Source organism: Pogoniulus pusillus, chromosome 2, assembly GCF_015220805.1.
Source record: "Pogoniulus pusillus isolate bPogPus1 chromosome 2, bPogPus1.pri, whole genome shotgun sequence".
NCBI classification, from domain to species: Eukaryota; Metazoa; Chordata; class Aves; order Piciformes; family Lybiidae; genus Pogoniulus; species Pogoniulus pusillus.
This window is the reverse complement of record NC_087265.1, coordinates 46,150,183-46,167,261: the sequence shown is the minus strand read 5'-3', so window position 1 is coordinate 46,167,261 and position 17,079 is coordinate 46,150,183. Positions and strand designations below refer to the sequence as shown.

General features: G+C 44.2%; 1 long non-coding RNA gene across 1 annotated transcript in view; it reads right to left on the bottom strand.

Annotated features, from left to right (window-relative positions):
• Positions 1-4,211, bottom strand: part of LOC135188215 (uncharacterized) — a 30,996-nt gene extending 26,785 nt beyond the window's left edge. The window contains exon 1 of the long non-coding RNA XR_010307613.1: positions 4,133-4,211. This is a non-coding gene — a long non-coding RNA (uncharacterized LOC135188215). The remainder of the gene's footprint in view (positions 1-4,132) is intronic.
• Between the last annotated feature and the right edge of the window lie 12,868 nt (positions 4,212-17,079).

Here is a 17,079-nt window from a genome sequence, read left to right as displayed (position 1 = left end):
AGGGAAACAGGACAAAGCACTACACTAAACCTGGCAACATACCAACATAGCTGTGCCCTTGTGAATTGTAGTTGACTGTGGACAACTGCATCAGCTCAAAGTGACAACAATCAAGCTGTGAGAGTGGTAACTGTGATATTTCCTCTCTGATACTTTCCAGTACTCTAATGTGAGAGTGGATCTAGCTTTTAACATAGTTGTGGTGCCACAGCCCCCACCTTGTCTTTTTGGTGGCTCATCCCTAATGAGCTCTTATTATATCTCAGTGAACAGAAGTATCCTGTCCAGACATTGTGTAGCTAAATTCTCTGGGCTTTCAGACAATCTGTGATGAAAAGCTATACCATTGAAGCAGAGTTATTTTAATGTTTGGAATCCCATATACTTAACAGCATTTCACTACACGTTGTCATTCATCTAACACTGAGTTCTCTTTGAACTAAACAAAGGAAGAAAATAGGCAGAAGAGGGGGGGGGGGGGGGGGAAGAAAGAAGCAGGGTTTCTCCTGCTCCTGTGTGTGGTAGCAGGATGCTTCAGTCAGGCTAAAAAGACAATGGCCTAAAGGAGGAGATGTGACTGACTACCAAAGACTGTTGTATACATGACACAGGCTTTATACCCTGGTTTCAGATAACAAGTAGAGTGGATGCTCACAAAGACCAGCAGTTCAGGAGAGGCAAAAAAGAGAGTGTGTTAGAAGATTTGACAGCCACTCATATTGCTGGGTCACACAGTCCACACACACAACCCAGGTGATGACTGGTGGCTACAAACATCGCTGGTTTCAGTCCCCTCAAAACACACTTGAATGAATGCAGACAAATGAAAGGGATCTTTGATTTGAATACCTCAGGTAACGAGCTCCTGCTCCACACCAAAACAGAGCAGATGTGATATGTGGGGAATGAATCATGACAGCTCTGACACTCAGATGGTGCACCTCCAAGTGACGTCACCGACTCGTCTGGAACCCACTCTCCACAGTGTATATTAGTTTTTCCTCCCTGTCTTGAGCTGTCACTTAGGCTCATTTCACTGCACTTTCACTGCCAAGCTATTGCAACAGGGAAAAAGGAAAGAGAAGCTATCATGGTGAAGTCAGCAGGACAATCTATGTCCTGCAAGCAGAGTAAATTAAAGGAGATTTTATTTTTATATACTTTCATAGAATCAACCAGGTTGGAAGAGACCTCCAAGATCACCCAGTCCAACTTAGCACCCAGACCTGGCTGACTAGACCATGGCACTAAGTGCCTCATCCAGGCTTGTCTTGAACACCTCCAGGGATGGTGACTCCACCACCTCCCTGGGCAGCCCATTCCAATGCCAATCACTCTCTCTGACAACAACTTCCTCCTAACCTCCCCCGCCACAACCTGAGACTGTGTCCCCTTCTTCTGTTGCTGGTTGCCTGGCAGAAGAGACCAACCCCACCTGGCTACAGCCTCCCTTCAGGGAGTTGCAGACAGCAATGAGCTCTGCCCTGAGCCTCCTCTTCTGCAGGCTGCACACCCCCAGCTCCCTCAGCCTCTCCTCACAGGTTTTGTGTTCCAGGCCTCTCACCAGCTTTGTTGCCCTTCTCTGGACACATTCCAGTATCTCAACATCTCTCTTGAATGGAGGAGCCCAGAACTGGACACAGTGCATACTGAAGCTAGAAAGAGAAATTTAAAGCTCCTAATTTATACATACACATTTTTTTCCCAGTGAATTTCATACACTCTCCATATATCTCAGCAATAAATAGTCATTAACTAAGCCTTCTCCCAGCATCCTGCTCTTCATGTGCACATCTGTGTATGTACATCCTTAAAGTGTACTTTCCTGGCAAATATGTGCAGCTCTCCAGCTGAACCTGAGGCCTCATATAATCAAAAAAGATAATAAGTATGCCTGGATTATCACTATTTTGTGCCTGACATATGACCAAAAACCCTAGAAAGCAAATAAACAGGTGCCTGTTGCACCACCAAGTAGTAAGTTGGCCACTTTGGAAGGAAAAGGGTGACAAATTGGAAAAATAAACTTGTATCCTCCTATGAATATTAAATGTGGCTTTTTCCTGTTCAGATTTCTGCTACTGCTTAACCTGAATGAACTGAGTTCAATCAAAGGAAGCCACAAAGGGTTTGTGAAAGAGTTGGACAGGAAAGATGAAAGAATGGCCCAGATAAGGAATATCCCTCAAAACACTGGCACGGGGTTTAGAGCTAGAAAGAGAGACTCCTCGTGTCTAAGCCTGAGAACACAAAGATCAGAGAACGCTGCTCTGTTAAAAGCTCCTGTCCTACAGACAGGAAAGGGTTTTGCAGTGAAGTAGAAAAGGCTCTCCAGAGCGAGCAAAAGCTGGGAAATTCAGCAGCAGTCAGAATAGCCTGCAAAGCAAAGCAAGCTGCTCCTCCCGACTCAGATGTGAAGAACAAGGTGGTGCTGAATGAACTGGACAAACAGAAAAACTTTGGTATGTGGATGTGGGTGTAGACCCCCTGCTTTTTGCTTTGGTATGCTGGAAAGTCGCTTGGGGGTCATTTTAATGAGAGCTACTGTTCCAGGCTGCCAAAGATAAATGAAGGCCCATGCCTGGACCTGCAAGAGTAGTCACTGGTTGGTTACTCACAAGACTACAATACAGGGCCTGACCTGAGAGCTGGGGGATTAAGGGATTCCACACCCAGAGAAGTAATGACCTGAGACTAACCAAGGGAGAGAGCAAAGAGAGCCATACCAGATTTGGTAGGTCTCAAGACACGGCAGCAGCTGTGAAAGAATAGAGAAAGACATGAATTGACAAGAACACTCAAAATCAGGTTTCTGGGAAAAGCACTACTGTTTTGGTGCTGGTGAAGGAAAAGAAAAGGGGGAGGGGGGAAGGAACATTTATTTACAAGACATCCTGAACACTGAGGGTGAATGTACTGCCTGTACCTTATCCATTGATACTGTATTGACATGTTTGCTTATGCCCTCAGTGATGTATTCTCATTGACTTTGATTTGGGCAGAAGTTTTTACATAGTCACAAGTAATTATATTATGTTAAATTGCACTGTATTATGTTACATTTCATTAGATTATATCTGTATCACACTGTATCAGGAACAGTGTGGCCAGAAGGACAAAGGAGGTTATTCTGCCCCTGTACTCAACACTGGTCAGGCCACACCTTGAGTGCTGTGTCCAGTTCTGGGCCCCTCAATTCAAGAGAGATGTTGAGATACTGGAATGTGTCCAGAGAAGGGCAACAAAGCTGGTGAGGGGCCTGAAACACAAAGCCTATGAGGGGAGGCTGAGGGAGCTGGGGGTGTGCAGCCTGAAGAAGAGGAGGCTCAGGGCAGACCACATTGCTGTCTACAACTACCTGAAGGGAGGTGGTAGCCAGGTGGGGTTAGTCTCTTCTGCCAGGCAACCAGCAACAGAACAAGAGGACACAGTCTGAGGTTGTGGTGGGGGAGGTCTAGGCTGGATGTTAGGAGGAAGTTGTTGGCAGAGAGTGACTGGTGTTGGAATGGGCTGCCCAGGGAGGTGGTGGAGTCACCATCCCTGGAGGTGTTGAAGCCAAGCCTGAATGAGGCACTTAGTGCCATGGTCTGGTTGATTGGCCAGGGCTGAGTGCTAGGTTGGACTGGCTGATCTTGGAGGTCTCTTCCAACCTGGTTGATTCTATTATATGCTATTATATGATATCATACAATAATATATTAGATTAGATGATCTTGGAGTTCTCTTCCAACCTGACTGATTCTATGATATGCTATTATAGGATATCATATTATATTATATTATATTATATTATATTATATTATATTATATTATATTATATTATATTATATTATATTGGATGATCTTGGAGGTCTCTTCCAACCTGCTTGATTCTTTGATATCATATTTCATTATAGAATCATAGAATCAACTAAGTTGGAAGAGGCATATTGTTTTATATTTACATTGGAGAGGATAATATGATAGGGAAATATGGTGAGTGTCATTACAAGAATCAACCTAAAAAATCTTCTTTTTCCTATGCTGCAGCTAGAAGGCTGCTCAATTAGAAGCTGTGTCAGATTGCCTAGAATTGATTTCAAACAGCCTGCCAATTTTGCTGATAGGAAATGCTAAAGCAAATGCCACTCACCAGCGGTGCAATAGGCAAAGCAGCATCAGAGCAGCCGTCGGGTCTTGCGCTTACACAGAGTCCAAATCTGCTCAAATCTAAGGCAGCTCAGTTCAGCAGACTACAAGCAAAGTCTCAGGTGTTTGTCTGCATTAATCATTGTGCCTCCTTTTGTTAATGGCATATGCACAGGTGCTTGTGGCCTCACCCTCAGTTAAGCAAATGGAAGCCTGGTGTAAAACGAGTGTAGAGGAGAAGTCTGCTAACAGTTGGCTGAATGATTCAAGGATGCTTAATGTGTCCACCTGCACGCAGAAGGATCTGGAAACAGACAGATTCATTCTCATATCTTCAGCAAAATAAAAACTCATTAAATATTTAAGTAGCCTGTGGTGCTCTACTAACAGAATCAGAGACGCTTTCTGGTCACAGAGTGTAGTTTACAGCTATACCAAGTATTTAATGGCAAATCAATACAAAGTAGTGTCATAAGCTGGTTTGAAAAATCCTTCCAATTTGTAAATGGAAGTCAAACAAGTAATTTCACTTGATGAACTAGGAAGTAGTTTACTCACACCTGAATAATTTGATCAAATCTGCACTTACAAAGCAGTGAACATCTTTCCTACCCTCTGAGATGAGACCTTCAATCTGAGTTATTAGCTGGACTTGCCTCAGCTTGTTAAGACTCCTGGCTAAGAGCGACCTCCTTCCCACAGAAGGAGTATACCACAGCCTTGTGACAGGTAGCCACTGCTCTAGGCTTGGGCTCAGACCAGGAACTTCTCAGCCTCAAACTCTAGAGAGTCCTTAGAGTCCAAAAGTCTCTTTTTTGTCACTCCAAGGACTGCTTGGATATTATCTCTCTGCCTTTCTCATCCATCTTCCCTGCTGATCAAGTCCTGCTGGCTGAGTTTTCCGCCCAGCTTATCCCCTCATTGCAAAAGTCTTTTTCCCCAGGAAGAGCCAGCTGCTCTCCAGGGAGGCACATCTGCTCCTCCATCAGGAAATTCCCTGCCCCCTGCAGCAGCCAGGACATGACAGAGGTGGTGGCTTCCTGGCTGCTGCACAGCCTCATACTTCCAAGACAGACCAAGATGTAATAACATACAGCAGACAAAAAGGACATCAGCCACTTCATGTTTGTGAAAACTGTCATCTTTAGTGGCCACATAATTGATGGTTATTGCTCTGAAGCCAAGAAAGGGGAAATGTAAGGCCGAGTGGACAGAGGCATTGAGTGCACCCTCAGCAAGTTTGCTGACAACACCAAGCTGCGTGGTGCAGCAGACAGGCTGGAGGGAAGGGATTCATCCAGAGGGACCCGGACAGGCTGGGAAGCCAAGCTCATGAGGTTCGACAAGACCAAGTGCAAAGTCCTGCAGCTGGGTCGAGGCAATGCCAAGCACAAATCCAGGCTGGGCAGTGAGTGGCTGGAGAGCAGCCATCAGGAGAGGGACCTTGGGAAGCTGGTGGATGAGAAACTCAACATGAGCCAGCAGTGAGCATTTGCAGCCAGGAGGGCCAACCAGATCCTGGGCTGCATCAGGAGACGTGTGGCCAGCAGGGCCAGGGAGGTGATTCTCCCCCTCTACTGTGCTCTGCTGAGACCCTACCTGGAGTACTGCATCCAGTTCTGGAGCCCCTATGACAAGAGGGATGTGGAGATGCTGGAGTGTGTCCAGAGAAGGGCCAGGAGGATGCTGAGAGGGCTGCAGCAGCTCTGCTGTGAGGACAGACTGAAAGAGTTGGGGCTGTGCAGGCTGCAGAAGAGGAGGCTCCCAGATGACCTTCTTGCGGCCTTTCAGGATCTGAAGGGGGCTACAAAAAAGCTGGGGAGGGACTTTTTAGGCTATGAAGGAGTGCCAGGACTGGGGAAAATGGAGCAAAGCTGGAGGTGGGGAGATTCAGCCTCGATGTGAGGAGGAAGTTGTTGAGCATGAGAGTAGTGAGAGCCTGGAATGGGTTGCCCAGGGAGATGGTTGAGGCCCCATGCCTGGAGGCTGGATGAGGCTGTGTGCAGCCTGCTCTAGGGTAGGGTGTCCCTGGCCATGGCAGGGGGGTTGGAACTGGCTGATCCTTCTGGTCCCTTCCAGACCTGCCTGATTCTGTGGAATCAAAAGTGATGATACTGAAATCAGTGGAGATAGTGCTGACCAGAAGAGTAACCTGCCTTCCTGCCACAAGAGTATGAAGGGTTTCTGAAATGTTTAATGTAAGAAAAAGAAATTCCTGCATTGCTTTGTCTTTGCTTAACTCAATTCTGCTGCATGAGACAATACCTTCCTCTCTACCTATTTGCACCGTTATCTACAGGCTTCCATATTCATTCTTTATTCTGTACCTAATTATGTATATTAAGCTTTTCAATTACAACCAGGCATTGTATCCACTCCTACAGCCAATATCTTGACTTTTTTTTCTTTCATTATTTTATATTAGCATTTTTTTTTCAGGCTTACTCAGTTAAAAAAAATAAAAATACCTGAATTGGTATAGTTGGCATTTTAAAAATTAAACAGGGGGATGTTTAGAATACTTTGGCTGAAACTTTACTGGTTAAAATATTTATTGCTTTATACACTTAGGAAAAGTAAACCTCCTGGGAGGCAGAACATTTGTTGCACTGAGCAAAATCCATAGTTATGGGAATTGTTTAAAACCCCATGGAAGAGAGAGAGAGAGAGAGAGAGCACAAGTTAGAGTCTCCCTGCATGTCTAGCTCTCATACAAGCATTGTGTATTTTACACATCTAGAGCCAAACATACCAATCCACTTGCAGAAGCAGGCACAAATCCACTGAAGTAAATGACTGTGGATCCACTTACAACAGTGAATTTGGCCCTTACATACACAGTTTTATTTCTCCTCTAAGCTAAAAATACCTTTATATTTCGAGACTACCCTTTATTTGAGTTTACATCCCTTAGGACCAAGGCACAGCAAAGCAACACACAGGCTGGAGGGGCTTTAGTGAACAGAGAGCTCACAAAATGTGATCACAATGTGCTTTACAGCGGGAGTAAATCCCGGGGGATCTCCTACATACAATCCCTAAACACTGAGAAGAGTTAAAGCTCTCTGTCTAATCTATGGAAATGTAAGTTTCAGGCACTGATGAATTGGGACTGCCAATAATAAACTCATTTTCAAATGCCAGCAATTCTTTTTTTTTTCCCAAAGAAACAACTTCCCCCCCACCCCAAAAAAAAAAACCCAAGATGTGATTTTGTGTTTTAATTTCATACACAGTAATTACTCTGTGGCCATTCTTGCTCCCCACGCACACAAATTACTTGGAACAACTTTTCAAAGTAAATTGGCTATTCTTTCAGCATTGGCAAATTATTCTTCTATTGTAGGCTCCTAGCTTGGTAATTTAGGATACAATCATTTTCATTTGCTTAGTGTCTTTGACAATTCTGTAAGAAACTACTAAGCCATTTCTTTTAGAAACCTATTAGGTAATTATTATCATAGGGAGAATTAGTCTAGTTAGACTGAAGAGGAAAGAATTCATGATCATAAGATGGAGGTCACAAGGAAAGAAACTACAAAGTATGATTACTGGGATGTGAAAAATATCCAAGTCAGAATATACACAGACCACATACAAACTTGACTGCATTAGCACTTCAGATTCACTCTGATATAGAATCATAGAATCAAGCAGGTTGGAAAAGACTTCCAAGATCATCCAGTCCAACCTAGCACTCAGCCCTGGCCAATCAACTGGACCATGGCACTAAGTGCCTCATTCAGGCTTGGCTTCAACACGTCCAAGGATGGTGACTCCACCACCTCCCTGGGCAGCCCATTCCAATGCCAATCACTCTCTCTGACAACAACTTCCTCCTAACATCCAGCCTAGACCTCCCCTGGCACAACCTGAGACTGTGTCCCCTTGTTCTGTTGCTGCTTGCCTGGCAGAAGACACCAACCCCACCTGGCTACAACCTCCCTTCAGGTAGTGGTAGACAGCAATGAGCTCTGCCCTGAGCCTCCTCTTCTGCAGGCTGCCCACCCCCAGCTCCCTCAGCCTCTCCTCCCAGGGCTGTGCTCCAGGCCCCTCAACAGCTTCATCGCCCTTCTCTGGACACATTCCTGCATCTCAACATCTCTCCTGAATGGAGGAGCCCAGAACTGGACACAGCACTCAAGGTGTGGCCTGACCAAAGTAATAATGAAACTGAAATTACTATGAAGTGTTGGGGGAAAGAATTATTATCCTTTGAATAGAGGCCTTTGCTATTTATGTGTTTTATTGAAGTAGCATTCCTAAATCTGGAAGTGAGTCCAGTTTCTGAGAGAGTTTTGAGGAAAGGAAGGGGAGATGTGAATCTCTCAGTGCATTTATTCCTCTGAGCAAGGCTATTGTGATGCTTTCTTAACAGAGGAACTAGAGCAGGTTAACCTGATGGTTAAAATAATAGCTCCACATAACTTGGCTGAAGTGAAGTGCAAATGGTGAAGTTTGGAATGTGAATGGAGTGCAAGGACCAATGTTTGGCTGAAGCCAGTTAGAAAACTTGCTTTGACTACAGGCAAGCTGGACCTCAATGAAACATTTACTTGAGAAGCTGATCCATGAATTATTCCATTCAGCCAAGAGAGAAAGAACAGCACAGGCACTGCCTTTACCCTCCCCACCACACCTTGGCTTTACTCAGAACCCAAGAGAAGGCAGCGCTCTGCATTGCAGGACAGGGAGGCCTCTGACCTGCTCGACAGGAACAGTGTGGCCAGTAGGACAAGGGAGGTTATTCTGCCCCTGGACTCAGCACTGGTCAGGCCACACCTTGAGTCCTGTGTCCAGTTCTGGGCTCCTCAATTCAAGAGAGATGTTGAGGTGCTGGAATGTGTCCAGAGAAGGCAACAAAGCTGGTGAGGGGCCTGGAGCACAGCCCTGTGAGGAGAGGCTGAGGGAGCTGGGGGTGTGCAGCCTGGGGAAGAGGAGGCTCAGGGCAGACCTCATTGCTGTCTGCAGCTACCTGAAGGAACATTGTAGCCAGGTGGGTGGTAGCCTCTTCTCCTAGGCAAGCAGCAATAGAACAAGGGGACAGAGTTTCAAGTTGTGCCGTGGAAAGTCTAGGCTGGATGTTAGGAGGAAGTTGTTGGCAGAGAGAGTGATTGGCATTGGAATGGGCTGCCCAGGGAGGTGGTGGAGTCTCTGTCCCTGGAGGTCTTCAAGAAGAGACTGGATGAGGCACTTAGTGCCATGGTCTGGTTGATTGGCCAGGGCTGGGTGCTAGGTTGGAGTGGATGATCTTGGAGGTCTCTTCCAACCTGGTTGTTTTCTATGATTCTATGATTCTATGACAGGCCCCTTGGGAGGAAGCCACCTGGGAGAATAAGGGTGGCTGTCTGGTGACCAAAAGGCAGTGAGGGGAAGGGCAGAACCGTGGAGGGGCGAGGGAGCCTGCCCAGCAAACAGAGCTTTGCCTCCTCCACCACAAGGTGACGGAGAGGCCCTGAAAGAGGCTTGGGGCACATTTCCCCTTGGCTCAGGGTGGAAGGCACAGGCCTGGCCTCCCGCCGCCTGTGTGACAAACACAATTAAATGCCATGTCAGGTCCCTCCGCCTCGCAGGGAGCAGCAGCGCTGATGACAATGAAACATTTCACCATTCCCCTTTCTTCCCTCCTTTGATCTTAGTAGCAATGAGTGACAAACCTGATACGCAGTATCATTTCTGATAAAATACATGCTACCCTGGAATCACTCCTTCGAAAGCCCTCACCCTCGAAAGCTCTCACCCCTTTGTATTTTCCAGCCCTTCAAAACTTTTTTTTCCTTTCTTTCTTTTTGCCCTTTCTTTTTTTTCCTTTTCCCCCCTTTCTTTCTATTTTTCCTCCTTCTTTTTTTCCCTTTCTTTTTCCCCCTTCTTTCCCCCCTTTCTTTTTTTCCCCCTCGTTTTTTTCTTCCTTTCTTTTTCCCTTATTTCTTTTTTCCCCCTTCTTTTTTCCCCTTTATTTTCTCCCCTTTCTTTTTTTCCCCCTTTTTACTCTTTTTTTCCCCTCTTCTTTTTTCCCCCCTTCTTTTTCCCCCTTCTTTATCCCTCCCTTTCTTTCTTTTTTTCTCCTTTCTTCCTTTTTTTCTTCCTTTCTTTTTTTCTCTTTCTTTTTTCCCCTTTCTTTCTTTTTTCCTTTTCTTTTTCCCTCTTTCTTTTTTCTCCTTTCTTCCTTTTTTCTTCCTTTTTTTTCCCTTTCTTTTTTCCCCTTTCTTTCTTTTTTTCTTCCTTTCTTTTTCCCTTATTTTTTTCCCCTTCTTTTTTCCCCTTTATTTTCTCCCCTTTCTTTTTTCCCCCTTTTTTTGCTCTTCTTTTTTCCCTCTTCTTTTTCCCCCTTCTTTATTCCTCCCTTTCTTTCTTTTTTTTCTCCTTTCTTCCTTTTTTTCTTCCTTTCTCTATTTCTTCCTTTCTTTTTTCCCTTCTTTCTTTTTCCCCCTTTCTTTTTCCCCCTTTCTTTCTTTTTTCCCTTTCTTTTTCCCCCTTTCTTTTTTCTCCTTTCTTTCTTTTTTCTTCCTTTCTTTTTCCCTTCTTTCTTTTTTTCCCTTTCTTTTTTCCCCTTTCTTTCTTTTTTCCCCTTTCTTTTTCCCCCTTTCTTTCTTTTTTCCCTTTCTTTTTTCCCTTTCTTCCCCCCCCTTTCTTTTTTTCCCCTTTCTTTCTCCCCCCCCTTTCTTTCTTATTTTCCCTTTCTTTTTTTCCCTTTCTTTTTTCCCTTTCTTTTTCTTCTCTATCTTTTTTTTCCCCTTTCTTTCTTTCTTCCCCCCCACCCCCCCTTTCCTATTTGTCAGTTCAATTGTGTTAGAATCTTATCCAGATGCTTCTATACTTGGAATAGAAAAAAAAAATGACTTTGTTAAGATGTTAGGCAGCACTGAATGCAGTTATCATTATTGTGGCCTTTATATCTACATTACAATTTTGTCACAAGCTCAATGTAATATCCAGAAATCCCCTTAAAAATAAAAACTAGTGAGTGTGTTATGAAATTACAGCCAGGACAGATGGCCAGATCCTGTCATTGGAAATAAAAGTAATGTTATAAGTGTATAACTCCATTGGGGAAATTGAGTACCATAATAAAGTAGACTTCCACTTTCTGCAATGAAATTCAATGACTGTTGAGGAGTTTAGGGTTTAGAAAATTGAAAAATGAAACCTTTGGTTTTCCGCTGCTGTTTGATGATGTGTAGCAAGTCCCTTTATGGACTGAGGCTAACATCCAAATAGTAACAAGCTTGCAGTGAATAGAGCCCACAGAGGATCAGCTACTAAATCTTGCAATAAAAGCTGTGTGATTTACAGTAAATTCCAGAGGGCTGACAGCACCACAGCTGAGGGCATAAACACTTCTTTCATGGCTGAAGCTTCAGTCAGCTCTGTCTGCTGTGAAGTACAATCGAGCAGCGAGGCATGCTGCTTACCAGCAATGACTTTGATAAATAACTAGGAAGTCCCACTGTTGGCTTAAAACTAGAAGTTGTTCAGTTGCAATTCTGCATTTGTCCTGCTTTAATGGGTATGGAAGTGGCTTTAGCTGTAATCTGTCAGTGATTGATTAGGCCTTCCTGGATCCCTTCCCCGCTCTGCTCCCAGCTCCCTGCTCTCTACAGTTAAAACAAAATTGGTACATATCTGACTGCCCTCTTATGAGGAAAGTAAACGCTCTTAATTCTGCTCGAGTGAGTGTAAGTTAAATGCCTACAACTGATAAATTGTTGACAGACAGCATATCTTAACAGGGGGGTACCTGAACGCACAGGTGCTCGTGCAACTTCTGCTGGCCATTTTCTTATGCCAGGGTTTAAAAGCCAGGTCGGTGTAATTAATGCCTTTTATGCATAGGTACAAAAGCCTCGGGTGCCGTGGACCCTCTCCTTCCTAACTGGAGAACTACAGAGTTCCTAGGTCCAGGGAGGTGTCTACAACTACCTGAAGGGAGGTTGTAGCCAGGTGGGGGTTGGTCTCTTCTGCCAGGAAACCAGCAACAGAGCAAGAGGACAGAGTCTCAGGCTGTGCCAGGGAAGGTCTAGGCTGGATGTTAGGAGGAAGTTGTTGGCAGAGAGAGTGATTGGCATTGGAATGGGCTGCCCAGGGAGGTGGTGGAGTCACCATCCCTGGAGGTGTTGAAGCAAAGCCAGGATGAGGCACTTAGTGCCATGGTCAATTTGATCTAGGGCTGGGTGCCAGGTTGGACTGGATGATGTTGGAGGTCTCTTCCAACCTGGTTGATTCTGCGATTCCTTGATTGTGTGATGGAGTTGCCATTCCTGGAGGTGTTAAAAAAAAGCCTGGATGAGGCACACAGTGCCATGGTCATAGCTGATTGAGGAGGGCTGGGTAATAGGTTGGACTGGATGATTCTTGGAGGTCCCTTCCAACCTGGTTGATTTTATGATTCTAACTCAGGACCATTCATTAACACGTTGTGTAAATTTGATGTAGTATTAAAGACATGCGCGAATGCCACAAAGCTGGTCAGAAAAGGAGAGTAGCATTACTATAAGGAGCCCTAATAAGGGATGGAACATTTGATCATCTCCTTTCTATTCAGATACATATGGGTAAAATGCAAGATGTAAATTATATGCTCTTACTTGAAAAGGTAGGGGAGTACTCTACCTTGTAGTAAAGGCTCAGATTAACTCTTGTATTTTCATTTGGAAAGGGAAAGAAGAATCTGAAGTAATAATGCATCTAGAAAGAGCTATTGGTAATGGAAAGCCAATATATCAATATAGATGTGATGGTTTGGGTGTTATCCACTCACACACACACACTTAAGAAAATCACCCTGACTAGACTCAGCCAAGGTGGAAATTGAAGGATGAAGCTTTATATTTACAGCTTAGCACACTATACAAGCAGATATTTACAGTATATGTACAGCTAGAGACAGAAATAGATAAGTTAAAAAGTAATACAGAAACACAGCAGCCCTCCCAGAAACCAGAGTCCCCAGGAGGGGCTCCCAACCACCCTTCCACCTTCCTCGCACCCCTCTACCTTACCCCAGACTTTGCCTTATGTTCAAGGTGAGTTTGGAGGGTCAGCCAGGCAGCTTAGGAAGCAGATGGATTAGTCAGGCAGCAAGTTAGGTTAGAGAGAGTTCATTCAGCCCCAGAGCCCAGACAGCAATGCTGTTATCTATATTTATGTTCTCATTTTTAGGCATCTCAGCAAGCCTATGAGTGCAGCAGACATCACCATTGCTTCCTTTTCACAGCCTATCATCTAATTCTTCTCACCCAAACATTCTAGCTAGCTTCAAACTAGCACAACAAACCATGCAAAGATTCAAATCCTAGCATCTGACTTCCATAAAAAGTTCACTGAACAGTGGACATGATTTTCAATCCATACAGAAACAACATCATGGTGAGACTGTGTAAGGGTAGACCTGACAAGGAGCAAATTCTTGTATTCTGTATGCTGTTTTCCTGTACTTTTATAGCTGAGTTGCTACAAGCAAGCCAGGGTATATTAAAATACACAGAGCCACTCCATGATACTTAAGAACTGTAAAAGTAAATATTGAGTGCACATAGCCTTAAATTAGAGCAAACTTGATTCTGTGTTCTTGATTTCACCTTGACTACCTTTACAACCACTGGGAACAAGGGGAAAGTATTCTATGAATTCTCTTCCTCTGGAGCAGAATGTTTTGTTTTCAATAGAAAGAATGTATTGAAATTGTACTGTTGTGTTACTTTGATTTCCCTACTGCCAGAATTATTGAGAATGGTATTGATTTGATTTATTGGGGGGGGGGGGGGGGGGTTGTTTGTTGCTTTTTTGCCTTTTTCTTTTTTCTTAATCCTTTTGGTTAATTGCATATGACACTGCTTGGTTTTCAAAGGTCACTGTAGGAAAGGGTCATCACTTTTTGGCAGAGGCATCACAGCTCACATGAAGTAGAGACATTTTTCTATTTTATAGTTTACCCATCATGGAAAGGAGCAGTGACTGGAGAGAGGGTGATCTCATTCCGTAATATCTGGGGGTGAGATTTAACAAGGCCAAATGCAGGGTTCTACACTTTGGCCACAACAAACCCAAGCAGCACTACAGGCTGAGGACAGAGGGGCTGAGAGCAGCCGGGAAGAAAGGGCCCTGGGGGCACTGGTAGATAGGAGCTGAAGATGAGCCAGCAGTGTGCCCAGGTGGCCAAGAGAGCCAATGGCATCCTGGCCTGGATCAGGAAGAGTGTGGCCAGTAGGACAAGGGAGGTTATTCTTCCCCTGTATTCAGCACTGGTCTGGCCACATCTTGAGTACTGTATCCAGTTCTGGGCTCCTCAATTCAAGAGAGATGTTGAGATACTGGAATGTGTCCAGAGAAGGGTGACAAAGCTGGTGAAAGGCCTGGAGCACAGCCCTGTGAGGAGAGGCTGAAGGAGCTGGGGGTTTGCAGCCTGGAGAAGAGGAGGCTCAGGGGTGACCTCATTGCTGTCTACAACTACCTGAAGGGAGGCTGTGGCCAGGTGGGGATTTGGTCTCTTCTGCCAGGCAACCAGCAACAGAACAAGGGGACACAGTCTCAAGTTGTGCTGGGGGAGGTCTAGGCTGGATGTTAGGAGGAAGTTGTTGGCAGAGAGAGTGATTGGCATTGGAATGGGCTGCCCAGGGAGGTCGTGGAGTCACCATCCTTGGACGTGTTGAAGCAAAGCCTGAATGAGGCACTTAGTGCCATGGTCTGGTTGATTGGATAGGGCTGGGTGCTAGGTTAGACTGGCTGATCTTGGAGATCTCTTCCAAGCTGGTCAGTTCTATGATTCTATGATAATTGTATACTGAATATATATCTCAAGTTTTAGTGGCTGAACCACATGACCATCAAGTAAAGTAATGTCAGCGAAAGAAAGCCTCTTGAAGCAGCACAGTATGACTTTATTTTAACAAAGTCATTTTCAATCACTTAAAAAAAAAATGATTATGTGTGATTTTTCCTTTCTGAACCAGTCCACTTCTCATTGCCTCACCTACATGCATTGAATTGTTCCAAAAGCGTGATAAGGGCAATTATTGTTGCCTTGAACTTCTCTTGCCATGTCAAAGTAACAAGAAATAAGACAAGGGAGAAGGTAGTGTTTGATTAGTTTGAACGTTTATGAAAAAGGATTTTCACTCCCCAAAGGATTTAGAAAGTAGCCTACCCCAAAGTATACAATCAAGGAGCGATTTGCATACCTGAGAAACAGTGGTTCAAGCAGGAGAATGTGAGGTCAATCAGGAGTAACTAGTTAAGAAATTCAATTGGTGGCTATTTTCCCCATGCTTTTTTATACTTGTGATTTAATACCAGTTGATCTGAACTGCCATTAGTAGCTGCTGAGAGAATCAAAAGCTTAGGTCAAATTCACATATTAGACTGTGAAGCACAGTCATACTCGTGTAACGTAAGTATTCTACATCCCTTTAAAAGGGACAGAGGTCTTTTTTCCCATTTAGAATGTCAGTCCCATAATAATTGCTTATTATAGCTATCAAAGTTCTAGTAACTCTCATAGCATGTTTTTCAGCTCTATCACAAGTGCTTTAAAAGATAATAAAGTTACAGCCAAGGTGTGAGAATTTGGAGTTGCAATGAATTCTTGTAAAAACCATTCTGTCCAGAGGAAGAGGCACTGCAGGGAGAATATGGATCTCTGAAGCTCTGCCCACTGATTCAGCAAGAACTAACTGGTTTGCAGAATCCAATTTTTCCATGGTTGCAGATTCTAGGTTGGGCACAGAAAGCTTATTTACATGGAACTGCTCACTCCTTATTTTATGTGCACTATCACCTCTGTGTCTCTCATCCCAGTTCAGCAAAGCCAATTTCACAAACTTGCTCTGCCAATAATCATGCATATTCAGTTGTTACTGATTAATGCTAAACCCTGAATTTTATTTCCAAGCAGGTGGTGTACACATTTTTTTGCCCATGCCTTTTCTAAGAGCGAAAGCTGTACTTGTGAAGCAGTTCTTAACTGTTCTGCAACTGAGCTACATGTTACATTTCATCAGTCAGAAGAGTGAAGGATGATAGTGTAGCAAACCCCCTTTAATCCTGACACGTTTCATTTGGACAGCCACTTAATTGAGATATCTTCCAAGGAAACCCTTTAGTTTACCAACTGTAAATGGCAATGACTACTGCTTAATGAGAACCATTTTAACCTAAATTCTACTTAATAGGGAAATATTTTCCTGGTGGCAAATACTTTAACAGTGCTTAACCAAGTATTAAATAGTTACAAAATTTGAGATTCTCCTCTTAAATTTTAATAGTGAAGTGCCAGATAAACACTAGGAAGGAAAAAGACATGTGGAAATGCTGCACATATCCTGGCTTTGCCTTTGGTTTGGTTTTGCATTCGTACTGAACAGAGCATTTTGTAGTTGTAAAGGTTTGTCAGCTTTTTTTAAGACTTCATCTCTTAACTGGGACAAATAATCAAGAAGACAAAATATCTACATATAATCTAATTAACAGATTTCTGCTCGCACTCTAAATAGTAATAATAATGTGACAACGAGCATGTGCCTTGCCAAAAGGCATCGTAACTCCCCATCACAACTGCCCCCAGCAAAAGAAGGCAAAATTCAGTCCTAATGCAAATAGCCAGAGATCATAGAATCACAGAATCACAGACTCAAGCAGGTTGGAAAAGACCTCCAAGCTCAGCCAGTCCAACCTAGCACCCAGCCCTATCCAGTCAACCAGACCATGGCACTAAGTGCCTCAGCCAAGCTTTGCTTGAACACCTCCAGGGATGGCAACTGCACCACCTCCCTGGGCAGCCCATTCCAATGCCAATCACTCTCTCTGCCAAAAATTTCCTCCTAACATCCAGCCTAGACCTCCCCTGGCACAGCTTGAGACTGTGTCCCCTTGTTCTGTTGCTGCTTGCCTGGCAGAAGAGACCAACCCCACCTGGCTACAGCCTCCCTTCAGGCAGTTGCAGACAGCAATGTGCTC